Source organism: Gorilla gorilla, chromosome 18, assembly GCF_029281585.2.
Source record: "Gorilla gorilla gorilla isolate KB3781 chromosome 18, NHGRI_mGorGor1-v2.1_pri, whole genome shotgun sequence".
NCBI lineage: Eukaryota > Metazoa > Chordata > Mammalia > Primates > Hominidae > Gorilla > Gorilla gorilla.
In genome coordinates, this window is record NC_073242.2 from 18,568,997 (window position 1) to 18,594,009 (window position 25,013).

At 42.8% G+C, this 25,013-nt stretch overlaps 1 pseudogene; it reads right to left on the minus strand.

The window, feature by feature from the left end:
* Positions 1–44: 44 nt before the first annotated feature.
* Positions 45–24,664, minus strand: LOC129527580 (formin-2-like; annotated as a pseudogene).
* Positions 24,665–25,013: the final 349 nt, after the last annotated feature.

Below are 25,013 nucleotides of genomic sequence, written 5' to 3' on the forward strand. Positions count from 1 at the left end.
GTGTGTGTGTAGAAAGAGAGCATCGACTGAAAAATCACACTATTTTATAAACTTAGAAAAGAGAGCTTTATTTCTTATACAGGTTTGCAGCCTGTAAGGTGGCCCTTATGACAGGCTGGGAAGTGTGGCCTACAGCCAAGGCCAGAGGCAGGCATTTCCAGGGAGGGAGACAGATCAACCTCACAAGAGTCATACGGTGAGTAGCGGTGGGCAAATCCATCCCCCTCGTCTTAGATTTATGGGGAGACAGACAAAGAGGAGACACTCCAGGAAGACCTGCAGGTGGGAGTACCAGGTTGAAACCAAGGACACCTTCCTGGAGGAGCTGCTGCTTGAGCCGGCTCTGAGAACAGGTGGGGACAGGACTGGAGAGGAGGAGGGGGTCCCCTATGAGCAAAGACTGGCCACCACCCCATCTAACACCCCCACAGGGCCCCTGTGGCATCCCTGTCCCGTCCCTGTCACCACCCAGTTTTTCCCTCTGGACCCAGGAATTCAAAGTAAGCAAGGAGGTCCGCTGCTCCAGTTGGCTGCAAATAATTACAACCTTGAGCCCAAGCAGCACTTTGGGTCCTGGTTTGGGACCACGAAGTGGCTCGGTGAGACTGAGAGGTAAGGCCAGGGCAGGAATTGGGACAGTAGGATTGAACTCTCCCTGGGGGCCAGCCTCAGAAAGCCTGTGGCCATAGCCTCTTGGCCAACATCAGATCCTGTGGTCTGGCAATGCCTGGGGTACCCAGACCTCACTCTGGACAGGCCCTGGGAGGGGGCCCTGGTGAGATTCCTGGCAGCCTCACAGCCACTCTTCTGCCCGTAGCTACAACCTGTCATGCCAGCTGGAGGCTCCATCCCAGTTGGCTGGGAGCACAAAGGCCAGGAAGATAGACATCACCCACCACAGGGGCCAGTCGGGGCCTGAGCCAGGGCGGGCAGAAGTTGGCTGCCTTGGGATATGGGTGGGCTCAGGGAGTCAGACAGCAAGGGACTAGCCTCCCATCCTACTGCTGACCAGACCTGTGACTGGGGAGAGTCACCTTACTTCTCTGGGCCTCAGTTTCCCCCTCTGTGGAGTGACGCTAAATGATCTCTCTGGAGATGGGGATCAATAGGGCACTGGTGATTGACCAGGCACTCAGCACATGCCTGGAGCACACAGTGCAGGACTGTGGTGGGGAGGTGGCCTGAGATCCTGGGGAGTCACCCATGTGTGCCTGCCCTTCCGACCAGCCACCAGGCCCTCAGGGCAGAGCCCACTACCAGCAGCAGCTCACACCCCGAGACCAGCTCAGAGGCGGCCCCTACCTCAGCAGCAGGGACATCACGGACACTTTAAGCTGGTACTAGGGTGGCTTCTCCAGCTCCCACGTGGAGAGGGGTCCCAGCTGAGTCCCACTCACGTGGAGTCTCATGCCCATGAAAGTGCCATTCACCACTGGCCAGGCTCATGAGGCCACATGAGAGGGGGGTCACCGGGGAGGAGATATCGGGGGAACAGAGAGGATGGTTGAATTTTTGTATAATAGGCAGTGCAAGTGTTTACCGTTTGGGAGGGGAAAGGTTTGTTATTATTAGCAATGCTACACTTGAATATTCTACTAAAATCCAGTCTCTCTATAACCTGGGAGTTGCTCTTTTGTTCTTTCTTTTCCTGTCTTAATTAAACTGAGATGCAGACTCTCACGGTCCACAGTCAATTAAGAAATCTTGCACGGCCATCAGGTTATGTCTTGGAGAGCAGAGTTTCAGTACCATCAGCCTGGCAAGGAGCTGGGCCTGCTCCTCAGAGCTCCCGGGACTGTGAGATTTGGCATGTTCACAGGGCACCGTCACAGCCTCTGAAACATGCTGTCTTTAAAGACTTTTGCAGTGGCTCACTCACTCACAGTGGGACGCGGTGGCTCACTCCTGTAATCCCAGCACTTTGGGAGGCAGAAGTGGGTGGCTCACTTGAGGTCAGGAGTTAGAGACCAACATGGCCAACATGGCAAAACCCCATCTCTACTAAAAATACAAAAAATTAGCCAGGTGTGGTGTCAGGTGCCTGTAATTCCAGCTACTCAGGAGGCTGAGGTAGGAGAATTGCTTGAACCCAGGAGGCGGAGGTTGCAATGAGCAGAGATCACACCACTGCACTCCAGTCTGGGCAACAAGAGCAAAACTTCATCTCAAAATAAAAAAACAAAACAAAACACAAAGACATTTGCAAGGACCATGTCCTCACCCAGAATGGTGCCTGCCTTTCTCCAGTTTTTCAGGAAGAGGAAACATTTTCTGCTTCTCTCGCTGAGGTTTTTTTTAACCACCCATTAGGAACCTATAGATTTCAGGATCGAACACTGGGATTCCCTCAGCACTAAAGGAGGAAAATTGCAAACAGAGCTGGAAGTGCAATGTGGAAAGGTCAGGCTGAGGAAGGTTCTTAGCCAGTAGACCAAGGGCAGGAAGGACACTGCCTCCTCAGTCTCCCACTAGGGAACTTGTGATTCTTGTCCCCTGATGTCAGAATTCCTTGTCATGTTTGTTTTGTCTCCAAGGGAAGGGTTTGAATTTCAGAATTTAAGGCTAGAGTGGGCCTCGTGCAGTTAACATTAGCCCTCTCTCTCCTTCGCTGGCCGAGGTGAGGTCCAGGACCATGTAGTTCTGACGTCCACTCTCTCGGGGGATCACCAGTTCACCCATCTCACCTGGCAGGCTGGGCCCTAGTTTGGTGACAGGCATCTTCCACCCACCTGGGAGGCAGGGTTCAACACTCTGCCTCTAACCTTGTTTCCTTCTTCTGCCACCTGTTTAGGCAACCAGAACGGGTTGTCCAGCCAGCACCTGGGCTTTAGCGCTCCTCAAGCAGGTGGAGGAAGTTTCAGGCACCTGGCTCCTCAGGTGTCTGCCATCCAGGTGCTCTTCAGGCTTGCCCAGCAGAGCTCTCTTGATCCAGCTAGAACTGGCCAGAACTGACTCACTCAGGAATGTGTAGACTTTGGCATCGGGGGCTGCTTTAATTTGCACAATTTCCAAATACCTCTTTTTTCTTCTTTTTCTGATGAGTCATCTCCCTAGACTTGCATTTTAAAGAGATAGATAGTTACCAGGTTCCAGAGAAGACGTGGTAGAACATTTATATCTCAAAGACACAGAGCTGAGACTTCAGGTTTAGATACTATAATTTGCCTAAACCAAAAAGGAAGGTGTAGGTAAAGTTCTAGTCAAGACAGGATGGCCAGGAAAAAGACCTTAAACCAAGGGACGGCTTGCTTTGCTGATTTAAGCCAATGGCTTCTTTATCATAAGACTTCCCAGTGATTTAGTCCTCCCTCTCTTCCAGTGCACAGAGACATACCCCTCCTTACAAATGAAAAATGTTCTTTATAGATGGAAATTTATTTTACAAAAATGTTTCAAAATAACCAGATGAAAATCATCCTTATGCCAGAAAGACTTTATTTTTTTATTACTAGAAATGAAACAGTAAGTATTTGTTGTATTGACATACCTAGGCTTAGACCTATGTTTAACAAGAAAGCCTAATAATAGCACTGTGGTTAGACTCTAGCCTATTTTTCCAAACCATCATTTTATTATTAAGGAAACAAAGGATCAAATACCTTTCATTCATCTGATATGATCCTTTAAAACACATTCCACCAATAAGTCCTATTTGGAACAGCTGAAAATCTTTTAATAAAACTTTTTAAAGATGAGCTCATGGCTTAGTGTAAATTTCACAAGCTTAATTAGGTCAAGTGGAAGGAACTCAGATGAGTAGTTGTCCAATCAGAGCCCATTATTTGTAAGTCATCAGCCCCCTCCATGACCTTAAAACTCCACTCTGACCTAATTATTGCAAACCTATACACAACAAAGTGAAAGGATTAATTTTCATTCATCAACCTCTCAACCCCAGATTTTCAAAGAAAAAAACCTGTGTAAGGAATACTTACCAAAACCAGACAGGAAAATTAGAGCCTGCATACTTAAGAGTCAAATTTGTTCCACTACAGCCAGGTCGCATACAGTTACATCATTTGGTTCTTCATACACTCTAGAACTGACCAGGACAGAGTTTAGCATAGAAAAACTGTAAGAAATAGGTTCTGAAACATAGAAATTGCAAAGTTCAAAAGGCTATGAAAAAAACTAATGTAAATGAGACTTCCCTCCCTTTGTTTTAAATAAATAGACCCATCAGAGAAATGCAAATCAAAACCACAATGAGATACCATCTCACACCAGTTAGAATGGCGATCATTAAAAAGTCAGGAAACAACAGGTGCTGCCGAGGATGTGGAGAAATAGGAACACTTTCACACTGTTGGTGGGACTGTAAACTAGTTCAACCATTGTGGGAGACAGTGTGGCCATTCCTCAGGGATCTAGAACTAGAAATACCATTTGACCCAGCCATCCCACTACTGGGTATATACCCAAAGGATTATAAATCATGCTGCTATAAAGACACATGCACACGTATGTTTATTGTGGCACTACTCACAATAGCAAAGACTTGGAACAAACCCAAATGTCCAAAAACGATAGACTGGATTAAGAAAACGTGGCACATATACACCATGAAATACTATGCAGCCATAAAAAATGATGAGTTCATATCCTTTGTAGGGACATGGATGAAACTGGAAACCATCATTCTTAGCAAACTATCACAAGGACAAAAAACCAAACACCGCATGTTCTCACTCATAGATGGGAATTGAACAATGAGAACACTTGGACACAGGAAGGGGAACATCACACACCAGGGCCTGTTGTGGGGCAGGGGGAGGGGGGAGGGATAGCATTAGGAGATATGCCTAATATAAATGATGAGTTAATGGGTGCAGCACACCAACATGGCACATGTATTCACATGCAACAAACCTGCACATTGTGCATGTGTACCCTAGAATTTAAAGTATAATAAAAAAGTAAAAAAAGAAAGAAATAGATGTTCTGTAAAAATATACACAATTTTTACAGACAAATACATTTATAAGTTGTTTTTATCTTAAAAATTGGGGATATTTCATATTTATAACTAATTATTGAGCCTTAAGTTTTCTTGGCCATTTCTAGGCTAATAAACTAAGAATCATGTAAACTAAGCCAAAGTAGAATAGACATAAAAGTCCTGAACACTTCAACTTCCTATTCTTCAAGAAGTATACTTGGCAAATCTCATTTGAGAGAGGAAAAGCTTTCCTCCACCCTCTGTTTTACAGCGCTGAGGCTTCTCATCACATTTCTATGACTTGTAGCTTAATCCATGTTACATGGTCACTGGCATTATTAGTGCTTCTCTTTCAACACTGTAGGAATTAATCAATTTGGTGGTGTATTTAATTAATTCTATCGCTAGAGGATTGTAAAATTACATATATGAATACCTCACTTTAGAGGCCACTTAATTTTTTTCCAAGGGGATATTTGACTATATTTCACTTGTGTCTTAATGATTTTATAATTTAAACCCTAAACTATAAATCTAGAATTTAGAAAGTATATTTCCTCACTGGATTACATTTTTGGAAATATTATTTTATATGTGCACAAATATTACAAAATCACTGTAGACACCTGAAAACTATATTATCTTTTAAAGGCAATATTCTACATTAAACTGCTATAACAAAATTGTTTGGTGCATTTTTTCTAGTACATTTTGTATATATTACACGTTTAACCCTTTTTTATCCAGCAAATAATTTTTGAGTATCCACTAAGTGCTAGGTTCTGCATTACTAACTGATTTTAAAGAGGGAAATAACAGACATGGTCTCAGACAATAAAAATTAACATTAGGTCACCTATTTATATATTTTTAAATGGTAATTATGCAAACTTTTTGAGATTTTTAACTAGATAACATTATAATAACACACTTGATGTTGTTAATAGTTGCCAGTGAGCAAAAAAGAAAATAAAAAGATGGTTTTATTCAATATACACTTTAAAATTGCAGGAAATAGTCAAGTTTCTCTGCTTTGCAGTTGAATGTCTATGTGTTTTTCTCTGCAACTTGGCTTTTGTGGAGTGAGAGAAACAATTATTCTTCCAGCCCAATGAAGGCAGAAGAGTAACAATAAATCTAATATTTTAAATGCTTATCAAAAGATAGTAAACATATTATTTCAGAATACTGAGATCAATAAGTTGACCTAGAAAAAAAGCCAAACTGACAGTATTACTGACTAAGGAAAGGCCCAAAGAGACAAAATACTTATTATTTTGTAACCTCGGTATGACACAACTTACCCTAACTATAAAGACCCTAAATTACCAAGATGGGTGCTTATAATATGGAGAGTAAAAAAAGTCATTTCACTTTTAGCTTTTTTATTTCTCTCAGAATAAAAAGTGTATAAGGAGTTGATAAAGAAGTTGATACTATAAGTTAGTACTACAATGACAGCACTTTTCAAGAAAAGACTTTTTTCTCTCTTACAAATATCATGTTAGCAGTATTTGTTTTCTCCAGAAATAATGAGGAAATAAAAACATAAGTATGTGGGTAATTAGTGTAGTTTCTTAAAGAAATGAGTTAGGCAACAGGCTGATAATGTATACTTCGCTGGCTTTTGAATGCCAACAATCATATTCTTTATAAGGCACAGAGAAGATTTTTCTAAAGAACAAGTATGTGAACCTGAAAAGTAATCACCACTTGGTAGTGACAACATGGATAGGGTGAAGGGCGTCACCAAGAAGCAATGAAAAGATACATTTGCAGTTAAATTTGAAAACCATGATGTTTAATACATATAGTAATAAAGAATACTTTCTCCTGTTTCAAAATTATTTTAGAATTTAAGATAGAAGCTAAAATACCTAGGGATAATGATATGACTATTGAAAATTAAAAATTAAAGGACATTTTGAGTATTAGAAGTTAAGAATGAGAACTTATTACCCAATGAACAGGGGATAATTCATTATGCTCCATATCCATTGAATTAAAAGACAGGCCCATTACCTGGATAATTTGAAAGTTTAATTTTATTTAAAAGTCTTGTTTCATTCATCAAGCTAAAGGATTAGCTCCCAGAAATATTCTAGGATTGCATATCCCCAACTCTGTAGGAAGTATAGAAAGAATGTTATAAGGGCCACCATCTAAACATTATTATGTAAATAATTTAGTACCATTCCATTTGCCTTTGTAGATTTAAAAATGTAAATGGCTTTCTCATATTAGGAAACATCATTTTTCAAAACCCAGATAAACATAGTATATTGCAAGACAATAATTATTTTCTGTATTAAAAAAGAAATACTGGATGCTAAGTCCAAAAGACATAAATTATTTTATACTAATAACTACCAACATTTTATTCATTAAAATATAAAGGTCAAAGATTTTAAAATGATCTTTAAATGATTAATAACATGTTGATCTTTTTCTTCTTTCTGTAAACCTTTTTGAGTCTTAAAAATACTAAACTATACAAGCAATATTCAATAGCATATGAACTTGGATTAAAATATTCAAATTTACTAGAATGTGGACATTGGAAAGAATGAAAATAAACAGAAGCATAAAGCAGCAGATATAAAATTAAGAAAGCAACTAAGAGTGTTTAAAGTACATATTCATCTGTAGTCTAACGTCTACCATAAACAATGACTCTTCTCAGTAAAACACAAATCGTTCATGAAGGGAAAAAGCATGTCGTATTAGAGAATATTCAACATAACTTTTTTAGTACTAACTTGTGCCTGGAGTATTATTGGTTTTTCTATTATGAACTTATGCACTTGATAATTTTTTTCATAAAGATTGTATGTACAACTCCATTCAAAAGCAGTTTTTGGTAGGTTTTTTTTTTTTTTTTTGAGACAGAGTTTTGCTCTTTTCACCCAGGCTGGAGTGCAATGGTGCGAACTTGGCTCACAGCAACCTAGCAACCTTTGCCTCCCAGGTTCAGGTGATTCTCTTGCCTCAGCCTCCTGAGTGGTTAGGACTACAAGCATGTACCACCATGCCTGGCTAATTTTGTGTTTTCAGTAGAGACACGGTTTTGCCATGTTGACCAGGCTGGTCTTGAACTCCTGACCTGAGGTAATCCGCCCACCTTGGCCTCCCAAAGTGCTGGGTATGGGCAAGAGCCACCATACCCGGCCTCAAAAGCAGTTTTTAAAAGCAAACACAATATAACACCAAAGTTGAAAAATCCATGCTCACCCAAGGATGCCAGGTTTAATAAATTATTTATAGAACACTGCATCAAAAATAAGACAATAACCCAAAATATACCATTAAAGATGTATCCACTCCTACAACTAGAGATAATTAATCTATCTGGTAGCAAATGATACTTCAATCAGTTTCAGCATGTCTGAAATCTTTAAGGACAAAAGTGATAAAACATGACTTCATTCTTCATTAGACTCTTAGAACACTTGAAGGAAAATAATTTCTGAAGCACAGAGGTAAAGAGGTGTAATCTTTCAAAAAGATATTCAGTGTTCAAAATCCAAGAGTGCAATATCAGGCTGGGTGCGGTGGCTTATGCCTGTAATCCCAGCGCTTTGGGAGACCATGGTGGGTGGATCACCTGAGGTCAGGAGTTCGAGACCAGCCTGGACAACTGGGTGAAACTCTGACTGTACTAAAAATACAAAAATTAGCCAGGCATGGTGGTGTGCACCTGTAGTCCTAGCTACTTGGGGGGCTGAGACAGGAGAATCGCTTGAACCTGGGAGGTGGAGGTTGCAGTGAATCGAGATCATGCTACCTCACTCCAGCATCAGTAACAGAATGAGATTCCATCTCAAAAAAAAAAAAGTGTAATATCATATCGGTATACACAGATAATATACTGAATGAAACAAATAGAATAATTTGAAGAGGTATCTTGATGAACAAGGAGTCATTAGAAAGGTTGTATTCATGTCTTTGAAGGAACTTTGCAATGTGAGAAATTAATACTTTGACTACTATACTAAAAGTTTATTGCTAACATGTATTGAGTTATTAACGTGTGTTAGGCAGAGTACCATATAATTTGCAAGTGTTATCTCATGTATTGTAGGTAAAATGTAATTTCGAACTCTGGGAGTATAAACGAATTAGATAGAATACGATTCTATTTAAATTGCTATCAGTAAATCGGTATCTAGGAACAGGGTGACACAGTGCCCAAGTTTTCTATTCTTACTAAATGTTGTGTTTCATTTTCAATGTTTTCTTGGATATTGCTCCTTTTTGGCGACTTTGATTTTTTTTATTTTAGAAAACTAATAAATTGACTCTTCTTGGTACTGACTCTTGGGTTTTATAGAAGAAAAAGTAATTAAATTCTGTACATTTACCTTTACCTCATTTTTTCTCTTTTAAATTTACTTTGGCATATAATAAATGTACATGTTATGGGGTACAGAGTGATATTTTGATATATTTATGCAATGCATAAAGATCAAGTCACAGTCATTATCATATCCATTACCTAAATCATGTATTATTTCTTTGCAGTGAGAATATTCAAAATCTTTTATTTATTTGAAAACACACAATAAATTCCCGTTAACTACAATCACCCAACAGTGCTGTAGAGAACTAGAACTTCTTCCTTCTCTCCAGCTGTAATTTTGTATGTATTAACCACATTTTTCTTATACTCTTCTTTCTGCTACTCTTTCCAGGATATGGTAACCAAAACTCTACTATCTACTTCTACGAGATTAAAAATTTTAGCTTCCATACATAAGTGAGAACACGTAGTTATGTGGTGTTTATGTTTCTATGCCAGGCTTATTTCACCTAACATAATGCCCTCCACTTGCATTCTTGTTGCCACAAATAACAGGATTTTGTTCTTTATTATGACTAAATAATATTCCATTACATATGTATGTCACATTTCTTTATCCATTCATCTGTTGATGGACACTTTTGTTGATTCCATATCTTGGCTATTGTGAACAGTGTTGTAATAAACATGCAGGTGCAGGTAACTCTTTGATATACTGATTTTCTTTCCTTTGGATATATACTGAAAACCATATGATCAAATCAATAAACACAATAAAAGCATTTGGCAAAATTAAATATTCTTACATGACAAAAAACCTCTTAACAATTTAGTATAGAAAATATATGCCTTAACACAGAAGGACATAAAGGACAAATCTACAGCTAAGATCATACTGAGTGTGGAGAAGGTGAAAGATTTTACCGTGAACAAGAAAAAGATTTTACTGTAACAAGAAAAGGATGCCTATTTTCACCAATCATATTTCACATAGTGAAAGTCTTAGCCAGGACAATTAGGTGAGAGAAAGAAATAAAGGATATCTGAATTGGAAAGGAGACAGTCAAATTGTCCTTGTTTAAAGACAATGTGATATTATACACGGAAAAAAATAAGATGCTACCAAAAGCTTCTTAGGGTGATACATGAAATTAATAAAGTTGCAGGATATAAATCAACATACAAACATCAGTAGCATTTCTATATATTGATAGTAAACTAGCTGAAACAAGAAATTAAGAAAGCAATTCCTTTTACAATAGCTACAAAAATGTACTTAGAAATAAATTTAACCAAGGAAGTAAAAGATTTCTACAACAAAAATGACAAATATTCATGAAAGAAATTAAAGAAAACACAAAAAAGGAAAGACATCCACGTTTATAGATTGAAATAACTAATATTCTTAAAATGACCCACTATCCTATGTGATTTACAAATTTAGTACAATCACTAGCTTGTGTTTTTAAAAGCACCTTTGCTGCATATTCTTAAGATATTCAATGACAATGCCTGGATTTAAGTTTGAGGTATTATTATATCTATTTTATATTGGGCACAATATAATGTTATCAGAGGTAACGGTTTTGATTGGTCCTAGGTCATACAGTAATATATACGTTGTGATTTATAGACGTTATCTTTTAATAGTCAGGCATTTAGAAAGTTCATTTAGACAAAGTTATAAAAACTTGCCTTCCTTTCTGCCTATATCACCTAAAAATCCTAATTTAAGAGGTAATAACATTTTTTATTTGATATACAATTTATCAACACAATAAAAATCTAACAATTATCATGTGCAGAGTGTGAAAATCTCATCAGATTAAGGAACGCAAAGACATCTTTTTCATATTTCGAGTGTAAAACTCTTTTGGAAACTTATGTTTAGAAACAGTTAAAAACATTTTTTCATTAGTTTTTCATGTAAAATTGTGACAACCAGCATGAAATAACTGTCATCACAGAAGCATGGTATATTTGATTCCAAAACATCTTCTTTGTAAGTTTTAATATATTTATGTATTATTTATACTTAGATTGTAACCCATAATGTAGATATTATTTTTCCTTCAACTCTTAAGAATATTCTTAAACAATAAAATTAAAATGAATTATAATTTTTGTTGGTTGGGAAAAAGAATAGACACACACGTGACAGTGCATCACTTCACCTCATCATTTCATCTCATTTCATCATTTCATCTCATCATTTCATCTCATTTTATTGCATCTCATCATATCATCTCATCATTTCATCAAATCTCATCTCATTTCCATTTCATTTTCATTATTTCATTTCACTATTTCATTTAATTTCATCTAATTTCATTTATTTCATTATGTCACTTCATATCATCTCATTTCATCTCATTTTTCATATCATTTTTCATCTCATCATTTCATCTCAATTCATTTCACCTCATCATTTCATCTCCTCATCTCATCATTTCCTCCTTTCATTTCAACATTTCATCTCATCATTTCTTCTCATCTCATTTCAATTTCATTTCATTATTTCATTTCATCTCATTTCATTATTTCACCTAATTTCATTATTTCATCTCATCTCATCTCATTTTTCATCTCATTTAATCTCATTTCATTTTGTCTCATCATTTCAGCTCATCATTTCATCTCACCACATCTCTTCATTTCATCATTTCAACATTTCATCGTTTCATCTCATCTCATCTTTCAATTTCATTTCAATATCATTTCATTTCATCATTTCATCTCATTTCATTATTTCATTTCATCTCATTTCAATTCATCTTATCATTTCATCTCATCATTTTTATCTCATTTTTCATCTCATCATTTCATCTCATCATCTCATCTCATCATTTCATCATTTCATCTCATTTCTTCTCATCAATTCATCTCATCAGTTTAACTCATTTCGTCTCATCTCAATTTCATTATTTCATTTCATTTCACTTTATTTCATTTCATCTCATCATTTCATCTCATCTTACCTCATTTCATCTCATCATTTCTTCTCATCTCATCATTTCATCATTTCATCTCATCTCACCTCATCTCATTTCATCTCACCTCATCATTTCATCTCATCCTTTCATTTCATCTCATCATTTCATCTCCTTTCATCTCATCTCACCTCAGCATTTCACCATTTCATCTCATCATTTCTTATTTCATCTCATTTCATTACATCTCATCATTTCATCATTTTATCTCATCATTGCATCTCATCATTCATCTCATTTCATCTCATCTCATCATTTCCATTTCATTATTTCATTTCATTTAATTTCATCATCTCATTTAATTTCACCTCATTTCATTATTTCATTTTTTCATTTCATTGTCATTTCATTTCATCTCATTACATTTCATCTAATTTCATCTGATTTCATCTCATCATTTCATCTCATTTCATCTCAGCTTTTCATCTTATCATTTCATCTCATCATCTCATCAACTCATTTCATCTTATCATTTCATCATTTCATCTCATTTCATCTCATCTCGTGTCTTCTCATCTCATTTCAATTTCATTATTTCATGTCATGTCATCTCATTTCATCTCATCACATCTCATCATTTCATCATTTTATTTCATCATTTCATCTTATCATTTCATCTCATCTCATTTCAATTTTATTTCAATTTCATTTTATTTCATTATTTCATATCATTTCATCTCATTATTTCATTATTTCATTTCATTTCATCAGTTCATCTCATTTCATCTCATCATTTCATCTCATCATCTCCTCTTATTTCATCTCATCATTCATCTCATCATTTCATATCATCATTTCATATCATTTTATCTCACCTTTTCATTTCATCTCATCTCATCATTTCATCTCATTTCATCATTACATCTTATTTCATCTCATTTTATGTCATTTCACGTCATCATTTCATCACATCTCATCTTTTCAACTCATCATTTCATCTCATTTCATCTCATCATTTCAACTCATTGCATCTCATCTCATCATTTCCATTTCATTATTCCATTTCATCATTTCATTTCATCATTTCATTTCATTATGTCATTTCATCTCATCACATTTCATCTCATCTCATCTCATTTCATCTCATTATTTCATCTGATTTCATGTCATATCATGTCATCATTTCATCTCATTTCATCACATCTCATCTCATCATTTAATCTCATTTAATCTCATCTCATTTCATTTCATCTCATCATTTCTTATTTCATCTCATTTTATCTCATCATTTCATCTCATCTCATCTCAATTTCCTTTCATTATTTCATTTCATCTCATTTCATTACATCTCATCATTACATCTCATCTCATCTCATCATTTCATTTCATCTCATCATTGCATCTCATCATTTCATCTCATCATTTCCATTTCATTATTTCATCTTTTAATTTCATCATCTCGTTTAATTTCACCTCATTTCATTATTTCATTTCATTTTTTCATTTCATTATGTCATTTCATTTCATCTCATTACATTTCATCTAGTTTCATTTCATCTAATTTCATCTCATCATTTCATTCCATCTCATCATTTCATCTCATCTTTTCATCTCATCATTTCATCTCATCTCATCAACTCATTTCATCTTATCATTTCATCATTTCATCTCATCATTTCATCTCATCTCGTATCTTCTCATCTCATTTCAATTTCATTTCATTATTTCATTATTCCATGTCATGTCATCTCATCATTTCATCTCAACACATCTCATTTCATCATTTTATTTCATCATTTCATTTTATCATTTCATCTCATCTCATTTCAATTTTATTTCAATTTCATTTTATTTCATTATTTCATATCATTTCATCTCATTATTTCATTATTTCATTTGATTTCATTTCATCTCATCAGTTCATCTCATCATTTCATCTCATCATTTCTTCTCATTTCATCTCATCATTCATCTCATCATTTCATATCATCATTTTATCTCACTATTTCATTTCATCTCATCTCATCATTTCATATCATTTCATCATTACATCTTATTTCATCTCATTTTGTCATTTCATGTCATCATTTCATCACATCTCATCTCATCTCATCTTTTCATCTCATCATTTCATCTCATTTCATCTCATTTCAACTCATTGCATCTCATCTCATCATTTCCATTTCATTATTCCATTTCATCATTTCATTTCATCATTTCATTCATTATGTCATTTCATCTCATCACATTTCATCTCATCTCATCTCATCATTTCATCTCATCATTTCATCTGATTTCATGTCATATATCATGTCATCATTTCATCTCATTTCATCACATCTCATCATTTAATCTCATTTCATCTCATCATTTCATCTCATCTCATCATTTCATCATTTCATCTCATCATTTCTTATTTCATCTCATTTTATCTCATCATTTCACCTCATCTTATCTCAATTTCCTTTCGTTATTTCATTTCACCTCATTTCATTACATCTCATCATTACATCTCATCTCATCATATCATCATTTCATCATTTCATCTCATCATTCCATCTCATCATCTCATCATTTCATCTCATCTCATCATTTCCATTTCATTATTTCATTTCATCATTTAATTTCATCATCTCATTTAATTTCACCTCATTATTTCATTTCATTTTTTCATTTCATTATGTCATTTCATTTCATCTCATTACATTTCATCTAATTTCATTTCATCTAATTTCATCTCATCATTTCATCTCATTTCATCTCTTTTCATCTCATCATTTCATCTCATCATCTCATCAACTCATTTCATCTTATCATTTCATTTCATCTCATCATTTCATCTCATCTCGTATCTTCTCATCTCATTTCAATTTCATTATTTCATTTCATTATTTCATGTCATGTCATCTCATTTCATCTCATCACATCTCATTTCATCATTTTATTTCATCATTTCATCTTATCATTTCATCTCATCTCATTTCAATTTTATTTCAATTTCATTTTATTTCATTATTTCATATCATTTCATCTCATTATTTCATTATTTCATTTCATTTCATCTCCAGTTCATCTCATCATTTCATCTCATCATCTCCTCTTATCTCATCATTCATCTCATTTCATATCATTTTATCTCACCTTTTCATTTCATCTCATCTCATTTCATCTCATTTCATCACTACATCTTATTTCATCTCATTTTATGTCATTTCATGTCATTTCATCACATCTCGTCTCATCTCATCTTTTCATCTCATTTCATCTCATCATTTCAACTCATTGCATCTCATCTCATCATTTCCATTTCATTATTCCATTTCATCATTTCATTTCATTATTTCATTTCATCTCATCACATTTCATCTCATTTCATCTCATCTCATCATTTCATCTCATTTCATCTCATTTCACCTCATTATTTCATCTGATTTCATGTCATCATATCATGTCATCATTTCATCTCATTTCATCACATCTCATCTCATCATTTAATCTCATCATTTCATCTCATTTCATCTCATCATTTCATCTCATCTCATCATTTCATCATTTCATCTCATCATTTCTTATTTCATCTCATTTTATCTCATTTCATCTCATCTCATCTCAATTCAATTTCCTTTATTTCATCTCATTCATTTCATCTCATTTCGTTACATCTCATCATTACATCTCATCTCATCATTTCATCATTTCATCTCATCATTGCATCTCATCATCTCATCATTTCATCTCATCTCATAATTTCCATTTCATTTCCATTTCATTATTTCATTTCATCATTTCATTTCATCATTTAATTTCACCTCATTTCATTATTTCATTTCATTTTTTCATTTCATTATGTCATTTCATTTCATCTCATTACATTTCATCTCATCTCATTTCATCTCATCTCATCATTTCATCTCATTTCATCTCATTATTTCATCTGATTTCATGTCATCATTTCATCTCATTTCATCACATCTCATCTCATCATTTAATCTCATCATTTAATCTCATCATTTCATCTCATCTTATCATTTCATCAATTCATCTCATCTCATCATTTCATCTCATCTCATCATTTCATCATTTCATCTCATCATTTCTTCTCATCTCATCATTGCCATTTCATTATTTCATCATTACATTTCATAATTTCCTTTCATTATTTGATTTCATTTCATCTCATTTCATTATTTCATCTCATTTTTCATCTCATCATTTTTCATCTCATTTCATCTCATCATTTCATCTTATCTCATCTTATTTCATCATTTCATCTTATCGTTCATCTCATTTCATCTCATCATTTTATCTCATTATATCATCTCATCTCATCTCAATTTCATTATTTCATATCATTTCATTATTTCATTTCATTTCACCTCACCATTTCTTCTCATTTCATCTCGTTTCATCTCATCATTTCATCCATCATCTCATTTCATCTCATCTCATTTCAATTTCTTTTCAATTTTGTCATTTTATCTCATCATTTCATCTCATCATTTCTACTCACCATTTCATCTCAAAATTTCATCTCATCATTTCATCTCATCATTTCATTTCATCTCATCATTTCATCTCATCTCAAGTAATCTTATTTCATCTAAGTGAAATGATGTAATGGAATCATGAAATGAAATGGATAGGATGCCCTCAGTGATGTTAAATTTAAAAATTGTTTGTTTTCATGTATTCATTGTTATATTTATATGTATTTATATTTATATTTACTTATATTTCTTTTTACTTATTTTTATTTATATTTTTACTTATTTATTGGTAGACAAGGTCCTGTTCTGTGGCCTAGGCTGGAATGCAGTGGTGCATTCACAGTTCACTGCAGCCTCGAGCAAACCTCCCACCTTAGCCTCCCAGGTAGCTGGGACCCCAGGTGCGCACCACCACACCTGGTTAATATTTTATTATTTGTAGAGATGGAGTCTTGCTATGCTGCCCAGGCTGGTCTCAAACTCCTGGGCTCAAGCAATCCTCCTGCCTTCGCAACCCAAAATGCTGGGATTACAGACATGAGCCACAGTGCCCATCCTATTTATTTACTTATTTATTTATTTAATAAAGAAAAGGTCTCAATATGTTGCCCAGGCTGGTCAACTCCTGGACTCAAATGATTCTCCAAACTTGGCCTCTCAAAATGTTGGGATTACAAGTATGAGCCACCATGCCTGGCCTAAAAATAGTATTATATTTTTGCATTATATAATTTTCAATTAAGTAATATGAATATTCTGTACAGGAAATATGCCCTTAATTACATAGGAATAAACATTTGTTACACTGAGAAAAATCTAATAGAGCTAAAAATAAAAATTAATTTGGAGAGGTCATTAGATACTCATACATTCTTATTTTATATATTCTTTCATATATTCATATATTCTTTTAACAGTATCAATGGTTTGGAGTTATGTGTACAAAACCATGACCTACATGTAATACAACTAATAACAAGCACTTACAATTCAAGGCATATTATATACAAAGCTTTAACTTCTCATCTTCAGATTTTGTTTTTTTTCTTTCTGTTTTGGCAGATACTATGAACACAACATTCAACTCACAGACACTATGGAGCCCTTACTAAGCATAAAGTACTGTGAAAGGCCAGGGCTAGGACAGAACTGAGACAGGGCCAGGGATAGGACAGAACCGGGGCAGGGTCATGGCCAGAGAAAAACCAGGGGCAGGGTCACAGCCAGGGACATAAGAGGACCAAGGCCAGGGCCAGAAGTAGGGCAGAACCAGGGCCAGGGCAGGGACATGGCAGGGCCAGGGCCATGGCAGGATCAGGGCCAGCAGAAGGCCAGGGCAGTGCTAGGGTAGCACAGGGCCAAGGCAGGGCAGGGTCAGTGTAGAGCAAGGAACGGGCCAGGGTGTGGCAGGGCAGGGACAGGGAGGTCCAGGGCCAGAGTCAGGTCCAGGACATGGACAGGGCAGGGCCAGAAACATGGCAGGACCAGAAAGGGGAAAGGGCAAGGGCAAGGCCAGAGAAGGACCACAGTAAAAACATGGCCAGGGAGGGTCCAGGGCAAGGGCAAGGCCAGGGCAGAACCAGAGCCAGGGCAGGCCAAAGGCAGGGCCAGGTCAGCGCAAGGCCAGGGTAGGGCAGGGTCAGTGTAGGGTGAGGGTAGGGCCAGGGTAAGTTCAGGGCCAGGGCAAGTTCAGGGCCAGGGCAGGACTAAGATAGCACAGGGCCAAAGCCAAGGCCCTGTACTAAGATAGCACAGGGCCAGGGCCAAGCATGGCCAGTGTGGGGCCTGGGGATTGTCAGGGCCAGGGCCAGGGTCAAGGCTGAGCCAGGAACAGGGCCAGAGCAAGGGCAGGGCCAGGGAGAAGGCAGAACCAGAGAGGATCCAGAGAAAGGGCAGGGCCAGGGCAGAACCAGGACCAGGATAAGGCAAAGCCAAGCCCAGGGCAGGGCAAGGCCAGGGCAGGGCAAGACCAGGGAAGGGCAAGGCCAGGGTAGAAATGGCCAGTGTACGGACAGGCCAGGGTAGGAAAAGGCCACGGTACGGCCAAGGCCAAGGCGGGGCAGGGCTAGGGTAGCACAGGTCATGGCCAAAAACAGGGCAGGGCCATAGCAGTGGCAGGACTAGCAACAGGGCCAGGGTAAGCGCTGGACCAGAGCATGGTGGGGACAACACAGGGCCAGGACAGATGATGGCAAGGCAGGTCCAGGGTCATTTCATGGACTCGGTAGGCCTGGGGTCAGGCCAGGGCAGGGAAAGGGCAAGGCCAGGGAGAAGGCAGGGCCAGGGCCAAGGCACTGCCAGGGCAGGGCAGGACCAGTGCAGGGTGAGGGAAAGGCCAGGGCATGGAAGGGCAGGGCAGGACCAAGGAAGGGCCAGGAGAGTGCCACGGCAGGGTCAAGGCCAGAACAAGGGTACGGCTGGGGTCAGAAATATGGTAGGGCAAGGGCTGGGCCCAGGCTGGGACATGCAGGGCAGAGCATGGCCTGTGCAAGGCAGGGCCAGAGCCAGGCCATAGAGATGGGAGGGCAACACCAAGGCAGAGTCAGGGTAGATCCAGGGCTGAGCAGAGTCAGGGCAGGTCCAGAGTCGAGGCAGAGCTAGGGCCCAAGCAGGGCCATGGCAGCACCAGGGCAGAAGAGGGCAGGGCAATGCAGGACTGGGCCATGGCAGTGCCTGGTCAACTCTGGGGCAGGGCCAGAAGCAGGACAGGGCCAGGGCCAATGCTCAGACCAGGGACAGGGCATGACAGGAAGTGCCAGAGCAGGGCTGGGCCAACGTTGGGACAGGGCAAATCAGACCAGGACACCTCCAAGTCCAGCTCTGGCCCTGCCTTGGCCCTGGCCCCTTCCTGACCTGACCTTGTCCCTGGCCCTGCCCTATCCATGCCCTGTGTGTTTGACCAGTGTTTTATAACCAGAATCCTACAAGGAACTTCAATCAGCTCTTTTTGTGCATTTTTAGTAGAGATGGGGTTTCACAATGTTGCCCAGGCTGGTTCCAAACTCCTGAGCTCAAGCCATTTGCCTGCCTTGGCCTCCCAAAGTGCTGGGATTACAGGAGTAATCTGGCCAAGTATTTAACTTCTTTATGCCTGTTTCCTACATTTGGAAAATGGGGATGCTTTAAGTACCTAGCACATAGAATTATTGTGAGAATCAATGCCTCACATATTTACATATTGATAAAATTGTACTCATAGAACACTACTGGAAGCAAAGATAGTATTAGTTAAAATTTAGTGATTATCTACTGCAAACATTATTACTATTACAAACAACATAGTATAGACATTATTACCACTACTACAGTTATCTTAAAAATCTAAAATAAAAATTTTATGTAATAGCCTAATGTAATCTCTCCTGCTCTGCCCCGGCTCAGCCCTAGTGTTGGCTCTGCCCCTAGTCCTACCACATCACTGGCCCTGACCCTTCCCTGGTCCTGCTGCTGCCTCAGGCCTTACCATGGCCCTACCCTGGTCCTGACCCTGGCCCTACCCCAGAGAAGGGGTATGGCAGAGCCAGGGAAGGGCCGGGGCAAATAAGGGAAAGGACACATCCAAATCCAGGAAAGGGCCAGGGCCATGACAGAGCCAGGGCGAGTCCTTGGCAGGGCCAAGTTCCAGGCCAGGGCCAGGAAAGGGTCATGGCAGGGTCACTGTACAGCCAAGGTCCAGGCCAAAGCCAAGGCAGGGGCAGGGTCAGGCCTGCATAAGGGCAGGACCAGAGCCAGTGATACGGCAGGGCCAGGGCTGTGCCAGGACAGAACAAGAGCAGAGCAGGGCAGGACCAGAGCCAGGCCATAGAGAGAGTAGGGCAAATGCCAAGCCAAGGCCAGGGTAGTGCCAGGGCTGAGGCAAGGTCAGGGAAGGTCCAGGGCTGAGTCAAGGCTGGAACCAAGACGGGGCAAAGGCCGGGGCAGATCTAGGGCACAAGCAGGGCAGGCTAGGGCAGGGCAATGGCAAGACCAGGCCATGGCAGGGCCAGCCCAGGATAGAACAGGGCACAGGCAGGGCAGGGCCAGGGCCACGGCTGGGGCAGGACAAGGACCAGTACCGGGGTCCAGGCCAGGGCAAAGGTATGGCCAGGGCAGAGGTAGGGCCAGAACCAGGGTCTGGGTAGGACCAAGGAGGATCCATTGCAGGGCCAGGGTTCAGACCAGGGCCAGAACAGGGCTGGGACAGGGCCAGGGCCAGGACCAGGAAAGGGCAATGTCAGGATAAGAGCCATGGCAGGACCAGCAATGGGGCTAGGGCCAGGACAGGGACAGGGACAGGGTCAGGGCTAGGGCCAGAATAGCATGCCAGGGTAGAGCCAGGCCAAATTAGGGCCAGGACAGGGTCAGGACCAGGGCTGGGACAGGGTATGGCCTTAAGCAGCAAAGGGCCAGGGCCAGGGTCCTTGCCAGTGACAGCGCTGGTCCAGGGCAGAGGCAGGGCCATGGCCAGGTCAAGGACAAGGCTGGGGCAGGGCCAAGGTCTGGGTCAGGGTCAGCACAAGACCAGGACAGAGCCAGGAGAGGGACAGGGCCATGGTAGGGCCAAGTTAAATTAGGGACAAGACACCTGCAAATCCAATTCAGGGCCAGGGTCAGGGCAGGGCCAGTTCAGGGCCAGGGCCAAGACAGGGCCAGGGCCAGGGCTGTCAGGGTCATTGGCAGGGCCAGGGCCATGGCAGGAGCAGGGTCAGGAGCAGGGGTCAATGCCAGGCCAATGCCACAGATAGGACCAGGTATGTGCTAGGGCCAGTGTGAGGGCCAAGGCGGGGTCAGGGCAGGGCCAAAGGGAGGGCAGGGCCAGGGCAGGGTGGAGTAGGTCCAGGGTAGCACAGGGTTAAGGTAGGGCATGACCAACCAGGGCAGGTCTGTGGCTGGGGCCGGGGCGGGGCCGGGGCAGGGCCAGGGCCGGGGCAGGGCCAGAGCCAGGGCAGGGCCAAGACAGTGGCAGCTCCAGGGCAGGGCCAGGGTTACGACCACGGACATGTCCAAGGCCAGTGCCAGGGCAAGGACAAGGGCAGGGGCAGGGCCAGGGTCATCTAAGAACCAGGGACAAAGCCAGGCCCAGAGCAGGGACAGAACAGGTACCTGGCAGGGCTAGGGTCTGGGGCAGGGCCATGGCAGGGCCAGGGCCACAGCCAGGTCTGTGCTATGGCCAGGTACAACACAGTTCCCAGGTAAGGCTAGGATGAAGGCCAAGGTGGGGCCAGGGCAGGGTCAAAGCCAGGCTAGGGCCAAGGCAGGACCAGGGCCGTCAAGGCAGGGCCAGGAAAGCATAGGGCCAAGGCAGGGCAGGGCCAGGCCAGTGCCAAGACCTGGGCAGGGCCAGGGAACAGCCAGGGGAGGGCCAGGGCCAGGGCTTGGGCAGGACCAGGTTTGGGGCAGGAGCAAAACAAGGGCAAGGACAGTGCAGGATCTTGGTACAGCCAGGGTCCAGGACAGTGTCAGGGCAGGGCCAAGGCAGGGTCTGGGCCATGGTAAGACCAGCAACAGGGCTGGGGCTAGGCCAGTGACAGGACCACAGTCAGGGCAAGGGCCAGAGCAGTGCAAGGCCAGGGTAGGGCCAGGCATTTCAGGGTCAGGGCCAGAGGAGAACCAGGGCAAGGTCTCAAGCAGGGAGGGGCCAGGGCCAGGGCCAGGGCCAGGACAGGTCCAGGGCAGGGCCATGACAGGGCCAGGGGCTGTGTTAGGGCAAGGGCAGGGCCAGAGCAAGGTAAGGGTCAGGGCCAAGGCCAGGGTAGGGACAGGGCAAGAAATATGGCAGGACCAGGGGCAATGCCAAGGCCAAGGCTGGGCCAGGGCTGAGCCAGGGCTGAGTCAGGGCAGGGCAGGGCAGGGCATGGTATGGCCAGTAGAGGACAGGACAAGAGCCGGTCCACAGAGAGAGCAGGACTGATGCCAAGAAAGAGCCAGGCTAGTGCCAAGGCTGAGGCAGTGTCAGAACATGTCCAGGGCAGGGCCGGGGCCAGGGCCAGAACTGAGCCAGGGCACAGCCAAGGCAGGGTGGGGCAGGGAAATAGCATGGCCGGGTCAGTACTGGGACAGGGCAGAGCAGGGCAAGGCAATGGTAGGGCCAGGGCAGGGACAGGCCAATGCAGAGCCATGTTACGCCGGGGCCAGGACACCTCCAAGTCCACTTCAGGGCCAGGGCTATGGCAGGACAAAGACCAGGGCCAGGGTCAGGGCCAGGTCTGTGCTAGGGCCAGCTCCAGAACAGGGCCTAGCGAAGACTAGGGTGAGGGCCAAGGTAAGGCCAGGGCAGGGTCAAAGGCAGAGTAGGGCCAGGGCAGGGTGATGACACATCCAGAGCACAGCAGGGCAGGGTGATGGCCAGACCAGGGGCAGACCACTGCCAGCTCAGGGCCAGGGAAAGGCCAGTGCAGAGCCAGGAAAGGGTCAGGGCCAGGAACAAGGCAGAGCAGGGCCAGGACCATGGCAGAGTCACGGCAGGTCCTTGACAGGACCAGGTTCCAGGCCAGGGCCAGGGCAGCAGCAGGGGCAGGGCCTGGATAAGGGCAGGGCCAGGGATATGGCAGGACCAGGGCTAGGGCCAGGGCCAGGCCGTAGTGAGGGCAGGGCAAAAGTCGAGGCAGGGTCTGGGCAGGTCCAGGGAGTGGCCAGCACCAAGCGGGGCCGAGGCACAACCAGTGCAGGGTAAGGCAGGGCAATGGCACCACTGGGCCATGACAGGGCAAGGTCAGTGCCAGGAGAGGGCAGAAAAGGCAGGCCCATGGTAGGGCCAGGGCAGGGATGGGCCAAAGCAAGACCAGGACATGTCCAAGGCCAGGTCAGGGCCAGAACAGGAGTAGGACCATGACCACTGGCAGGGCCAGTGCCATGACATGACCAGGGTCAGGACAAGGGGTAGGGCCAGAGCCAGGGCCAGAGCCAAGGTCAGGCCAGTGCAGGTTCAGGGCAGGGCCAGTGCCAGGGCAAGACCAGGGCAGGGACAGGGTAGCACAGGGCCAAGACAGGGTCAGGATGGGACCAGAGCAGGACACGGCCGAGACAGTCCATGTAACAGTAGGGCAGGTACAGGGCAATGCAGGGCAAAGCCAGGCCCATTGCCAATGCACCAGCCTGCCCTACAAGGCTCCTACCACCTGGCCACTGCTGCAGCCCGTCCATCGCTGTAAGCCTGACCCCCAACCCTGGCTGCAGCCGCCTGCCCTCCTAGCGCGGCCGCTCTCCTACCGCTCTGGCACACTGCAGTCTCTGTCGCTGCCACCCACCCGCAGTGAGGCAAGTCGTGGTGTCGCAGGCTCTAGGTGTCTCCTCCTCCTCCTGGCACGGAGCAGCTGGGTGGGCAAAGCCAGAAAAGCCTAGAGGAAGATGTGAGGGGTGGAAGGGTTAGAGCCTCAACTTGTCATGCTGGCCACTGGGTGGCAGGGGCCAGTTTCAGCAAAGGCACTCACACCCACCCTCCAAAGTCCAGCCTCTCCTTTTGGCCCAAGCTGGCCGGGAACTGGGGTCTGGGGTGGGTGCTGGAGACACCACAGCACCCAGCTCCCCACTCCACAGGAACCATTGGGCCCACCGGGGCTGCACTCCTCGGGGAGCAGGAGAAGCAGAAAAATTCAGACCCAGCCAGCCCTCTGCACCCAGGTGACAATTCCTGTTCCAGACGCCTCCACACACAGGGCCCTGTCCCCCATGGTGTCCCCAGGGGTGCCTGGCAGCCTCTGAGGCACAGACCCACAGTGCACAGGCCCAGGAACCATGGTGGGTGTGGTGGCTCTGCCGTGCTCAGGATTCCCACGCAAACGCTGCGTGCCTGCCACATTCCAGTATGACCAGGAGTGGGTCGCTCTCTGGAGTGTGGGGTCAGGGAGAGGAGAACCACTCCTTCCTTGGATGCCAACTCTGCTGACCACTGCCAGCAGTGCAGCCCCTGATAGCACCGAACTCGCCCCCGCTCCACGGCTAGTCCTGCCCTCAATAGCGCCCCCCACCTCCATCCCCCAATGCCGCCAGTAGCGTATACCTGATAGTGCCCTAACCTGTCCTCCTCCATGGGCATTGCAGCCCCAGAAAGTGCCCATAACCCACCCTCACTGCCATGGGAAGTGCAGCCCTGTACAGTGCTACCAACCAGTACCCCTAATGCAGGCAATGACACCCTGGATAGCACCCCCAACCCACCCCACACTGTGAAAGGTGCAGCCCTGGATAGCCCCTGTCCTACCACTCTCTTCATGCTGCAGTCTCTGTCAGCGCCACCACCAACCACAGTGAGGCAAGCCAGTGGGCCACAGGCTCTAGCACCCAGCAGCCAGACATGGAGCAGCTCTCGCCGATGGCCAGCTCCTACCACTCTGACCACACTGCTGTCTCCGTGGCCATCTTCTTTGACTACAAAGGAA